Raw genomic sequence first — 12,166 nt, forward strand, 5'->3', positions numbered from 1 at the left:
GTTCTGCATTTGTAGTGCATGTGGCCTGGGTCTCCACCAGGCCCCTCGGGGCTACAATAGCCTGTGTTACCAGTGTAGCAATGGCTTGGAGGTGAAGACTAAAACTTTCATCCCTTATGTGGGGTAGTTGTGCTGAGGGTTGCACTTTTCCCGTGTGCTTCCACAGGACATGTCTCTGTTGCCAGGCAACATTAAGGTTTCTGGGTCTTTGTTTCTACAAAATGCACTCTATTTTGATTTAACAGAGAGAACCAAATTAAGCTTTTTTCCCCTAACCTGCCCAAGGTTGGTGGTGAAATGTATAGTAGGTCACAGAGCCACCAGCAAGTCTGTTCACTGCTTCTGCTCTCAGCATTTCCGAACATGCACTTGCAAACAGGACCAAACATTCAGCAGCAGTTTTGCGCTCAGCTAGGTAAGTCCCATACTGAAAACAGACTCCAGCTAGTGATTAAATAAAGCCTTTCCACACAACTTGTCACAGGGTGAGAAGCAGGAATAGGTGTGTGTGTGAAGCTGGGAGTCTGAAGTTTGGGAACTGCTTTTCCACTGCTTAAAGAGGCTCAGAGGGCTGAAAAAACGGGCAAAGAAACAGGGCCAATTCTGCAGAGATAGCCATCCACCATGGGGAGGACTGGCCAGCAAACAGCCGTTGCTCTTCTCTGCCTAGCAACCATACTGTGTAATGCTGATGACTCACGTCTGAGTGAGGGTGAACCTCATTCCCTACCAGCCTTATGGACCTTTGGTCTGTGGAGATGCCTCTGAAGTCTGCTGAACATGCGGTGCCTGAGGGGCAAAGTGTGGGGTGGTGCCTGAGGGGAAAAGTGTGGGGAGCATCCCCAGGACTAACACTGTAGCTTTACAATATGATTTTAGGTATGTGAAGTCAGTACAAAGCATGTTTCAGGTTTTTTTTCTTCTGAAGAAATAGTTTCAGGGTTTTTTCTTCTGAAGAAATAGTTTCGGGGCAGTTTGCTCAGTGCCCCAATGCCTGCTGCTGGTGACAGCCTGTGGTGCTGTGGGAAGTGCCTGAGCAGAGTGTGGGCACTGGGGTGCTCTTCCAGGGAAGGCTTTCTGCATCCCATGGCCTGCAGGCTGTGATGGTGGTGCTCCCTGAAGCAGAAGAGTATCTTGGTGTAGCCTTGGGCTTTTTGGCTTTTGGTTTCTGCTAAGAATACATTTAATCCCTTTCCAAGCTCATTTTTCTGTCCTCTCACATACACCCCTTTTTTTTCTTTTTTTTTAATATTGCATTTTTTTCCATTATTTTACCACCCTTTTTGTCTTCTGGGCTAGAAACCCAGCAAGTATTGAGTATTTTTGACACTATGTATTAAGTAAGGATTAGTCCAGCTGTGTCTTGGTGAGAGGGTTTCCGCTCACTTCTTTTCCCCTCAAGGAGTCTAAGAGACATCAGTGTATGGGTTTTCTATGTTATTCCATAAATCAAAGACAAGAGTCACAGTGGAGCTGTTTTACAGGAGTCAGATACCTGTGCACCGGGAGGTGTGATGGGCTCCCCAGTGCTGTTGTCAGACAGCAAAAACTGAGCAATATAACTTGAAAAGTCTGTCTCCCTCAGGGAGGCGAGTGGCTCCTCTACTCCCCACAGCCGTTGGGGACTCCTAGTCAGTGTTCCACAGAAACCTCCAGGTGTACATCAGCAGAATAAAACCAATTCAAACACTTTTTTCCCTTGAGAGTGTTATACAGTCTCCATCCTTGGAGATTTTCAAGAACTGACTGGACAAAGCTATGAGAAACCTGGTCTGAGCTCAGCACTGATCGTGTTTGGAGCAGGAGCTTGGAGCAGAGACCTCCTGAGGTCGCTCCCAGCCTGAATTATACCCTGATCCTGTAGTCATGTAAAAAAGTCATTCCAGGTAGAGATCAGGATAGCTGGTCTCCTCTTTCTAGTTCTTAAAACTCATGAATTTAGGTGTCCAATAAAGTGTGGTCTTTTCAGAAAGAAAACACAAGATCTGTTTAGTAATAGCTGCACAACAGGGCAGTTAATGTTATTGTTTTACTGCACAGGAGAAATAAAGAGGTTACACAGGTTTTCTGGTCTCTACTTACTTAGGCGCTTTGTATTTTTCTGACAGATGTGCCAGACCTATTGTGTAGAAAAGGTGGGTGTTTCCTAAAAAAGCCAACTTGTTGTCTCCTTTTTTTGCTGTGTTTTATATCATGTCTGGTCTTTTATATCATGTCTGTTATAAAATTTTATTTTGCTAACTACACAAGTCTACAAAGATCCTTTAATTAAAAAAAAAAAAGCCAAAGAGAAAAGCTGCTTAAAGTTGAATTTAAATGATGGCATATGAGGAACATGTGGTTCGGTCAGTCTCTTTAAACAGAAGCATGTGTCTCTGAATAAATTCTTGTGACACCTCTACCTAAAAATAAACAATCTGAGAATAACACTCATGCCCAGCCGAGATATACCCAAGTATTGTCAGCACTTCCCTTTCCCCATATTTGTACATTTTTAAAGCCCCTAAAACAGTGACAACCTTGTCAGCAATGCTAGTTTCCTTTTCCAGTTCACCCATCAGTAGTTAATTCTCGGTTTAATATCTACCTAGGAGTGAAGAGCTGCCGGGAGCTGTTAGCCAGTGGGGTCGTCCTGAGTGGCTGGTATCCCATCTACCTCTGGGACTGCTGCGCCGTGGCTGTCCTCTGTGAGCTGGACATGGGCGGCTGGCTGGTAAGTGCCACTAGAGCAGAGGTGTGAGGCTGCCCCAGCCCTCTGCCAGCAGCAACCATTCTCCCTTCAAGCTTTTGACCCTGCCTTCCTGCAGGTGCATTTCCTCCTCCTTCCCACACCCACCTTCTCCTGGCCCATGTATCCCAGCCCAACTGGAGTCACTAGCACAAATGTTGGTACCCAACTCCATGGGCTGGCCAGCAACAGGCAGAGCAGCCAGGTCCAACAGAGACACATCTTGTGTCAGTCTTGCCGTTTGGATCTCCCATCCCCAAATCAGATGTCAGGAGAAAAGATATCCTGCTGGGTCCACCAGCCTAAGAGAGGCAAGGCTGCTGCTCCTTGTACATCTATAATGTGTCCCACCTCCCTGGCAGCCTCTTTGTATGCCTCCTAGGCAACACGGAGAACTGTTCCCAGTGCCTGAGGGTGCTGGGTGTCACCACTGTAATTACAGGAGTCTGTGACTTCAGTTCCCACCTGCCATTGTCCCTCTGTACTGGGCTGGTGGGCCTTCTCTGGTCGGCCTGGGAGTCGCCGGGGCAGAACATGTATTGAGTTACTCCTGCCTAGTTTCTCTGTGGCTCTGCTCTGTGTGCAGATGAGCTAAACACTTCCCCTAACATCACAGCCCTCTACCGGTGCAGCAGGATTTGTCTTGAAAAGCAGATGATGCCAAATGCTGGAGGAGGGGAGGGCAGGCTGTGGAAGGTGAAGAGCAATTGATGGTGTTGTTTGTCCAACAGGAATGAAAGGAGAGCCTGGATTTCCAGAAACATGGGGTGAGTTTCATCCTAGGTTCTTCATACCACCATTGGCTTTGCAGAGCAGATGGCAGTGGACTCCCTGCACCAGAAATCAGGACAGGGAAGCAATAAAAACAAATTCAGAGTGACACTGAAGGACAGAGTAAGGAAATATCACTGTTAACCCATTTGCTTCTCACAGCCACATGCAGCTTCTGTATGTCTACTCTGTAATCCAGCCAGGTCAGGAAAGCCATGTCCTCTGAGCGCTACTCAAGGCACCTGCCCTCTGTGTGTCCTGGAGGAGATCTGTCTTAGTTTTTGAGAGCCTCAGTGTCCTGGTTTCCAAGATGAAACCACTAGAAACACTGCTGTAGACATGCTGCTACTTCAAAGGTAGTTATACCACCATGCTTGCAGTGGCAGGTTCAGTAGATGCAGGTTCACGTGTGTGATTGATAGTGCACAGTTTAACTTAATCATTAAAAAAAAAAAACACATGAAAGAAAGAAAACAAACAAGCTCCAGCTGACCCATCTGTCTTCATAAGCTAAAGCCAAAGCAGAGCTACAACCTGCTCTGGCTACACTTGGATGCCATAGGGCCACAGTCACATGCAGAGGCTTGGGCAGATCACAGCTGCTCTAACACCTGGAAAAGAGAGACTGGGATGCCACTGAACTGGCCCTTTGCTGCCCCAGGCACTCCTCTGCCTTCCTATGTTTCCTGGGCATGTAAAAACATTTGACTAATAAGGAACAGGACAAGTCCAGGACCACCTCTCCATTATGAAGGACACCCATGCCCACAAGACAGCCTGGTACAGCTGTGCATCCATTCATCAACTACAGCACACTTAGACACCTGCACCACAAGCACCACTGTTTCAGATCATCTCCCAAGGCTTTCCCCTGTGAATGTCACAGACACAGCTGTAAGCTGGGATGTCTGACAGGGACCATTCCAGTCAATCTTTTGGCATCTGTGAATCTGAGCTTCTGTCAGGTGTGGGTTTGGGGAGGAAAAATAGATTTATAGATAATATACATGTATATATTCAAAAGTGCTGTCTGTCCAATCCACAGAGGATGATCTGAACACTGTTTTCTGTATTACAGGTAGGTGTTTTTCTGTGCCACAACTCCTTTGCTGCCAACTACCCACACACTCTCTGTGCTCCCTCTACATTCCTGAGCCTGGACAAATTCCTGGATCATGAGTTTGTCATCCTGCTCATAGCAGCTCCATCAGCCAGAACCCCCAAAGTGTCACTGCAGTTGAGAGGAGTCTGAGCACCTTAGACCATCTCTTAGAAGGTGCTCATCTCTCCTGTGACCTATAGACTCAGAAACTGCAGTGAGGTTTGGCTCCCAGCAGGTGTGCACCAGAGTCCTGCAGTGCAAAGAGTCGGCTGGGAGGCTGAAGGGCTCAAAGCCTCCAGCTTAGGGCATGAGGCTGATGTGCTCCCTGGATGCAGTGAGCATGTTATAACTCTTTCCACTTGACGTCTTTCCCTGATTTGCACAGAAGCCAGGAACTGCCAAGAGCTGTTGAGTAAAGGGAAGATCCTGAGCAGCTGGTACACCATCTACCCCCAAGGCTGCAACACTACCACCGTCTTCTGTGACATGGACACGGATGGATTGTGAGTAGGGTGAGGAGAGGGAGGTTTCTATGTCCCTACAGTGATTTTTATTAAGGCTGCAAAGGATGGCACCAAAACAGAAACAAAAAGAGAGGAAAACACACACTGAGGGGACAGCTGAAGTTCACATCAGCAAGCCTGCATGAATCCCTGTGGATGCATGGGATTCTCCTGGGACATGTCTCTGGGAGCAGGCTGAGCACCACAGACCCACTCCCTCCTTAAATCAGCAAATAATTTCCTCCTCATTTCCAAGGGCAGATGGAGTTCTGTGAGCAAGGGATTCCCTGGGGGTTCGGTCCCCAGAGACCCGCAGCAGAGTCCTGATGCAGGGGGAGTGTTCACTGAGGGGGGACTGTGCCACACCAATGCTGAGGATGCTTTCAGGACGGGGATGGCCTGGTGGGGCTGAGGCTCTCCTTTCCTGCAGGTTTTCCAGAGGCGCTGGGATGGGTCAGTGAACTTCTTGAGAGATTGGGATTCATACAAACGAGACTTTGGCAATCAGCTGACAGAGTTCTGGCTGGGGAATGACAACATCCACTTCCTCACGTTGCTGCATAAGGTCAGCCTCTGTCCCAGGCTGGGGCCCTGAGGGTCCAACCCCTGTACCACACTTGGTCATTAAAGGACTCCAAACTTCTGGCATCCATCTGAGGACTCAACAATTAATCCTAAAGAGAATGCAGGCTCTTGCAGCCCATTACACACAGGTAAACTGCACTCTAAAAAATAGAAAACTAGAAGCTGGGGAAGAGAATGAGCTGGCTGCATTACCTGTCCTGGAGATAGGCCAACATATCTTCCAGCTAGGACTGGTTGTGATGGCAGTCATCTTGCTCACACATAGCTGTGGAGTCACAGTTGTCTGCAGGACTCGGAGTGTAGCTCTCAGTGCCTGTGACCACCCAACATCAGATCAGAAAAGGTTCTTCACAAAAAAAGTCACCAAAGGTACAGGAGGTTCTACAGGAATTTCAAATAAATCATAAACTCTCAAGTAGTAGAAGCTGCTCTCAAGTTAGCTCAGGGCTCCTTAAACCCTCCACCCTGAAATCCAGGTGCGTAGTCACCATCAGCCCTGCAGCACTGCTATCCACCTTCTCTTCTAGGACCCTGTGAACTCCGCATTGACCTGAGAGACTTTGAAAACAACTACTATTTTGCCAAGTATGCTTCATTCAGAGTCTTAGGAGAGTCTGAGAAATACAAACTGGTTCTAGGAGACTTCCTTGGTGGAAATGCCGGTAAGTAAGCAGCAGCTCACTGGTAAAGGCTGTTTTCTAGAGCATGTCAGAAGCGTTCAGCATTTATAGTGCAGAGCTGTATCATGCAAACTCCTTGTACCATCTACATTTTGGGTCAATTTTTTAAAACTGGCCATGGTATCCCAGGTGCTGAGTGACCTCTGGGTGCAGGGAAGTAAAGGGACATCCATCACCCACAGAAGTGTGACCCAGAGTATTACCTTCAAGCCCAGCCACATGGTTTAGCAGCAAATGTGGAGCCTGGTCCTGAGCAGCAACTCATCCAACATAACCTTCCCAACACCTCTGCAGCAGCTGGGCCAAGTTCTGCTTTCAGTTACATTGGAAGGAAGTATTTGCCCATTACGTTTGGCATTTCCAGGGCTGGGGTGCTGTTCAATATTTGCAACATCAGCACTGCATCCTCTTAACGCCTGATGTTTCTTTTTTTTTAAAGCAAAAAAGTCCTCTGCAAAACTCAATACCCCTCATGCAGGAATGAGTAAAACCAACACCTGAGACAGCAGTGCTCTGGGTTTATGTGGCTTTGTACACTGCAACTCTGTCTGATAGTCCAGACCTCAGTATGTCTGCAGAGATTCTGAGTGGTGCAAGAGAAGTGACACCCATGTAACTACGAGGAGAACCATCTGATTCACAGGCATAGATAAGTTCTCTGTGTGTTTTAGCAGTCCTGGCAGAACTCAGGATACTCCTTGTCTCCAGGACCAAGGAGGAAACCCGGGCAACCAAGAGAAGAGCAGGATTTATAAAATCTGCCTTGCATCCAGCAAGGCCCAATGATGCCCTGCAGTGGTGTACAGACACATTAGGTTCCCTTTTGTGCTCTCTATTGCAGTAACTGTGAACGTGTACTCTCTGCAGGAGACTCCTTATCATACCACAAGGACATGCCATTTTCAACAACAGACCAGGACAATGACATGAGCTCCTTTAACTGTGCCACAGAATACAAGGGAGCGTGGTGGTACAATGACTGCCATTACTCCAACCTGAATGGAATGTACTGGTTGGGCATTCATGGGAGCTATGCTGATGGCATAAACTGGAAGACAGGCAAGGAATATCATTACTCCCATAAGCGAACAGAAATGAAATTCAGGCCAGTTTAACATGGCAAGAGGGTGTGTGCCTAGCACCAACAGTCGCCACCCTACAGACAAGAAAAGACACAAAACATGTTGTTTGAGAGCAAAATTGGACCAGGAAAGATATTACAAGTTGAGATTTCAGCCTAGAGTAGAGACCAGAAGAGATCAGTGCTGGTTTGAGTCCCTGTAAGCACCAGACTCTCACCCTGAACTATCTCAAGCAGCTAAACAGATGCTGACTAAGACCAAGCATTTTTTTCTGAACAGAAGAACAATTGTCGTGACGTGTACCATTCCTGGGAAAGCACAGATCCGCAGTGCTGTTGTGCCTGTGGATAGGCTGCCCGGGGACGGTGAAAGCCAGAATGAGCTTTAAGGGCTCTTACCTTCGTTTTGGGAGAAGGAATCAGACTTTTGCCTTTTCGGAAAGAGGCTCTACCGAGAATGAGAGCCGTGAGATGTGCTGTCTGAGGGAAAGCACAGGTGCCCAGTGCTGTTGTGCCTGTGGATAGACTGCCCGGGGACGGTGAAGACCAGCAGGAGCTTTCAGGGCTGGCACCTTCCTTGTGGGAGATGTAGCTGGACGTTTGCATTTTCGGAAAGAGGCTCTGCTGAGAACGAGCACCGTCACATGTGCTGTCTGTTGGAAAGCTCAGATGCGCAGTGCTCTTGTGCCTGTGGATAGGCTGCACGGGGACGGCGAAGACCAGCAAGAGCTTTCAGGGCTGGCACCTTCCTTGTGGGAGAAAGAGCCGGACGTTTGCCTTTTCGGAAAGAGGCTCTGCCGAAAATGAGTGCCGTGAGGTGAGCTGTCTGTGCGAAAGCACAGATCTGCAGTGCTGTTGTGCCTGTGTATAGGCTGCATGGGGACAGTGAAGACCAGCAAGGACTTTCAGGGCTGGCACCTTCCTTTTGGGAGAAGGAGCCGCACTTTTGCCTTTTCGGCAAGAGGCTCTGCCGAGAACGAGTGCCGTGATATGTGCTGCGTTTGGGAAAGCACATATGCCCAACGTTGTTGTGCCTGTGGATAGGCTGCACGGGGACGGTGAAGACCAGCAAGAGCTTTCAGGGCTGGCACCTTCCTTGTGGGAGAAGGAGCTGGACGTTTGCCTTTTTGGAAAGAGGCTTTGCCGAGAACGAGCCCCGTGACGTGTACCATTCCTGGGAAAGCACAGATGCCCAGTGCTGTTGTGCCTGTGGATAGGCTGCATGGGGACGGTGAAGACCAGCAAGAGCTTTCAGGGCTGGCACCTTCCTTGTGGGAGAAGGAGCCGGACTTTTGCCTTTTCGGAAAGAGGCTCTGTGGAGAACGAGTGCCGTGACATGTACAATTCCTGGGAAAAGCACAGATGCCCAGTGCTGTTGTGCCTCTGGATAGGCTGCACGGGGACGGTGAAGACCAGCAAGAGCTCTCCGGCTTGCAACTTCCTTGTGGGTGAAGGAGCCGGACGTTCTCCTTTCCGGCAAGAGGCTCTGCCGAAAACGAGTGCCTTGACACGTACCATTCCTGGGAAAGCACAGATCCCCAGTGCTGTTGTGCCTGTGGATAGGCTGCACGGGGACGATGAAGACCAGCAAGAGCTTTCAGGGCTGGCACCTTCCTTGTGGAACTAGGAGCCGGACGTTTGCCTTTTCGGCATAAGGCTCTGCCAAGAACGAGTGCCATGACACGTACCATTCCTGGGAAAGCACAGATCCCCAGTGCTGTTGTGCCTGTGGATAGGCAGCACGGGGACGGTGAAGACCAGCAAGAGCTTTCAGGGCAGGCACCTATCTTGTGGGAGAAGAGCTGGACTTTTGCCTTTTCGGAAAGAGGCTTTGCAGAAAACGAGTGCTGTGGGACGTGCTGTCTGTGGGAAAGCACAGATCCCCAGTGCTGTTGTGCTTGTGGATAGGCTGCATGGGGACGGTGAAGACCAGCAAGAGCTTTCAGGCTTGCAATTTCCTTGTGGGAGAAGGAGCCGGACGTTTGCCTTATCGGAAAGAGGCTCTGCCGAGAACGAGTGACGTGACATATAGCATTCCTGGGAAAGCACAGATCCCCAGTGCTGTTGTGCCTGTGGATAGGCGGCACGGGGACGGTGAAGACCAGCAAGATCTTTCAGGACTGGCACCTTCCTTTTGGGAGAAGGAGCCAGACATTACACTTTTCGGAAAGAGGCTCTGCCGAGATCGAGCGCCGTGATATGTACCATTCCTGGGAAGGCACAGATCCCCAGTGCTGTTGTGCCGGTGGATGGGTTGTACGGGGACGGTGAAGACCAGCAAGATCTTTCAGGGCTGGCACCTTCCTTTAGGAGAAGGAGCCGGACGTTTGCCATTTCGGAAAGAGGCTCTGCCTAGGTCGAGCGCCGTGACACGTACCATTCCTGGGAAACCACAGCTCCGCAGTGCTGTTGTGCCTGTGGATAGGGTGCATGGGGACGGTGAAGACCAGCAAGAGCTTTCAGGGCTGGCAACTTCCTTGTGGAACAAGGAGCCGGACGTTTGCCTTTTCGGAAATAGGCTGTGCCGAGATTGAGCGCCGTGACACGTACCATTCCTGGGAAAGCACAGATCCCCAGTTCTGTTGTGCCTGTGGATAGGCTGCACGGGGACGGTGAAGACCAGCAAGAGCTTTCAGGGCTGGCACCTTCCCTGTGGGAGAAGGAGCCGGACGTTTGCCTTTTCTAAAGAGGCTCAGACGAGAACGAGCGCCGTGAGATGTGCTATCTGAGGGAAAGTACAGGTGCCCAGTGCTGTTGTGCGTGTGGATAGGCTGCCCGGGGACGGTGAAGACCAGCAGGAGCATTCAGGGCTGGCACCTTCCTTGTGGGAGATGTAGCTGGACGTTTGCATTTTCGGAAAGCGGTTCTGCCGAGAACGAGCGCCAGGAGAACTGCCGACTGTGGAAAGCACAGATGCCCAGTGCTGTTGTGCCTGTGGTTAAGCTGCCCGAGGGTGGTGAAGACCAGGAAGAGCTTTCAGGGCTGGCACCTTCCTTGTGGGAGAAGGAGCCCGACGTTTGCCTTTTCGGAAAGAGGTTCTGCCGAGAACGAGCGCCAGGAGAACTGCCGACTGTGGAAAGCACAGATGCACAGTGCTGTTGTGCCTGTGGATAGGCTGCCCGGGGACGGTGAAGGCCAGGAAGAGCTTTCAGGGCTGGCACCTTCGTTCTGGGAGAAGGAGCCAGACGTTTGCCTTTTCGGAAAGAGGCTCTGCTGAGAACCAGCACCGTGAGATGTGCTGTCTGTTGGAAAGCTCAGATGCCCAGTGCTGTTGTGCCTGTGGATAGGCTGCCCGGAGATGGTGAAGAACAGCAAGAGCTTTCAGGGCTGGCACCTTCCTTGTGGGAGAAGGAGCCGGACGTTTGCTTTTTCGAAAGAGGCTCTACCGAGAATGAGAGCTGTGAGATGTGCTTTCTAAGGGAAAGCACAGATGCCCAGTGCTGTTGTGCGTGTGGATAGTCTGCCCGGGGACGGTGAAGATGAGCAGGAGCTTTCAGGGCTGGCACTTTCGTTGTGGGAGAAGGAGATGGATGTTTGCTGCTTCAATACGAGGCTCTGCCGAGAACGAGCGCCGTGAGATGTGCTGTCGTTGGGAAAGCACAGATGCCCAGTGCTGTTGTGCCTGTGGATATGCTTCCCGGGTACGATGAAGACCAGCAAGATATTTCAGGGCTGGCACCTTCCTTTTGGGAGATGTAGCTGGACGTTTGCCTTTACGGAAAGAGTTTCTGTTTAGAACGAGCGCGAGGAGAAATGCCGACTGTGGGAAAGTAGAGATGCCCAGTGCTATTTTGCGTGTGGATAGGTTGGCCGGGGATGGTGAAGACCAGCAAGATCTTTCAGGTCTGGCACCTTCCTTATGGGAGAAGGAGCTGGACGTTTGGCTTTTCAGAAAGAGGCTCTGCTGAGAATTAGCGCCGTGAGATGTGGTGTTTGTGGGAAAGCACAGATGCCCAGTGATGTTGTGCCTGTGGATAGGCTGCCCAGGGACAGTGAAGACCACAAAGACATTTCATGGCTGGCACCTTCGTTGTGGGAGAAGGAGCCGGATGTTTGCCTTTTCGGAAAGAGGCTCTACCGAGAATGAGAGCCGTGAGATGTGCTGTCTGAGGGAAAGCACACATGCCCAGTGCTGTTTTGCTTGTGGATAGGCTTCCTGGGGACGGTGAAGACCAGCAGGAGCTTTCAGGCCTGGCACCTTCCTTGTGGGAGAAGGAGCCGGACGTTTGCCTTTACGGAAAGAGGCTCTGCCGAGAACGAGCGCCGTGAGATGTGGTGTCTGTGGGAAAGCTCAGAACCCCAGTGATATTGTACCTGTGGATAGTTTGCCCGGGGATGGTGAAGGCCAGCAAGAACTTTCAGGGCTGGCACCTTCCTTGTGGGAGAAGGAGCCGGACGTTTGCTTTTTCGAAAGAGGCTCAGACGAGAACGAGCGCCGTGAGATGTGCTATCTGTGGGAAAGCACAGATGCCCAGTCCTGTTGTGCCAGTGGTTAGGCTGCCCGGGGACGGTGAAGACCAGGAAGAGCTTTCAGGGCTGGCACCTTCCTTGTGGGAGAAGGAGCCGGACGTTTGCCTTTTCGGAAAGAGGTTCTGCCCAGAACGAGCTCCAGGAGAACTGCCGACTGTGGAAAGCACAGATGCCCAGTGATGTTGTGCCTGTGGATAGGCTGCCCGGGGACGGTGAAGATCAGGAAGAGCTTTCAGGGCTGGCACC

At 50.5% G+C, this 12,166-nt stretch overlaps 1 pseudogene; it reads left to right on the forward strand.

Annotated features, from left to right (window-relative positions):
- Window positions 1-363: 363 nt before the first annotated feature.
- Window positions 364-7,484, forward strand: LOC142044014 (ficolin-2-like; annotated as a pseudogene).
- The last annotated feature ends 4,682 nt before the right edge of the window (window positions 7,485-12,166 follow it).

Source organism: Buteo buteo, chromosome 23 (genome assembly GCF_964188355.1).
Source record: "Buteo buteo chromosome 23, bButBut1.hap1.1, whole genome shotgun sequence".
Taxonomy (NCBI): domain Eukaryota; kingdom Metazoa; phylum Chordata; class Aves; order Accipitriformes; family Accipitridae; genus Buteo; species Buteo buteo.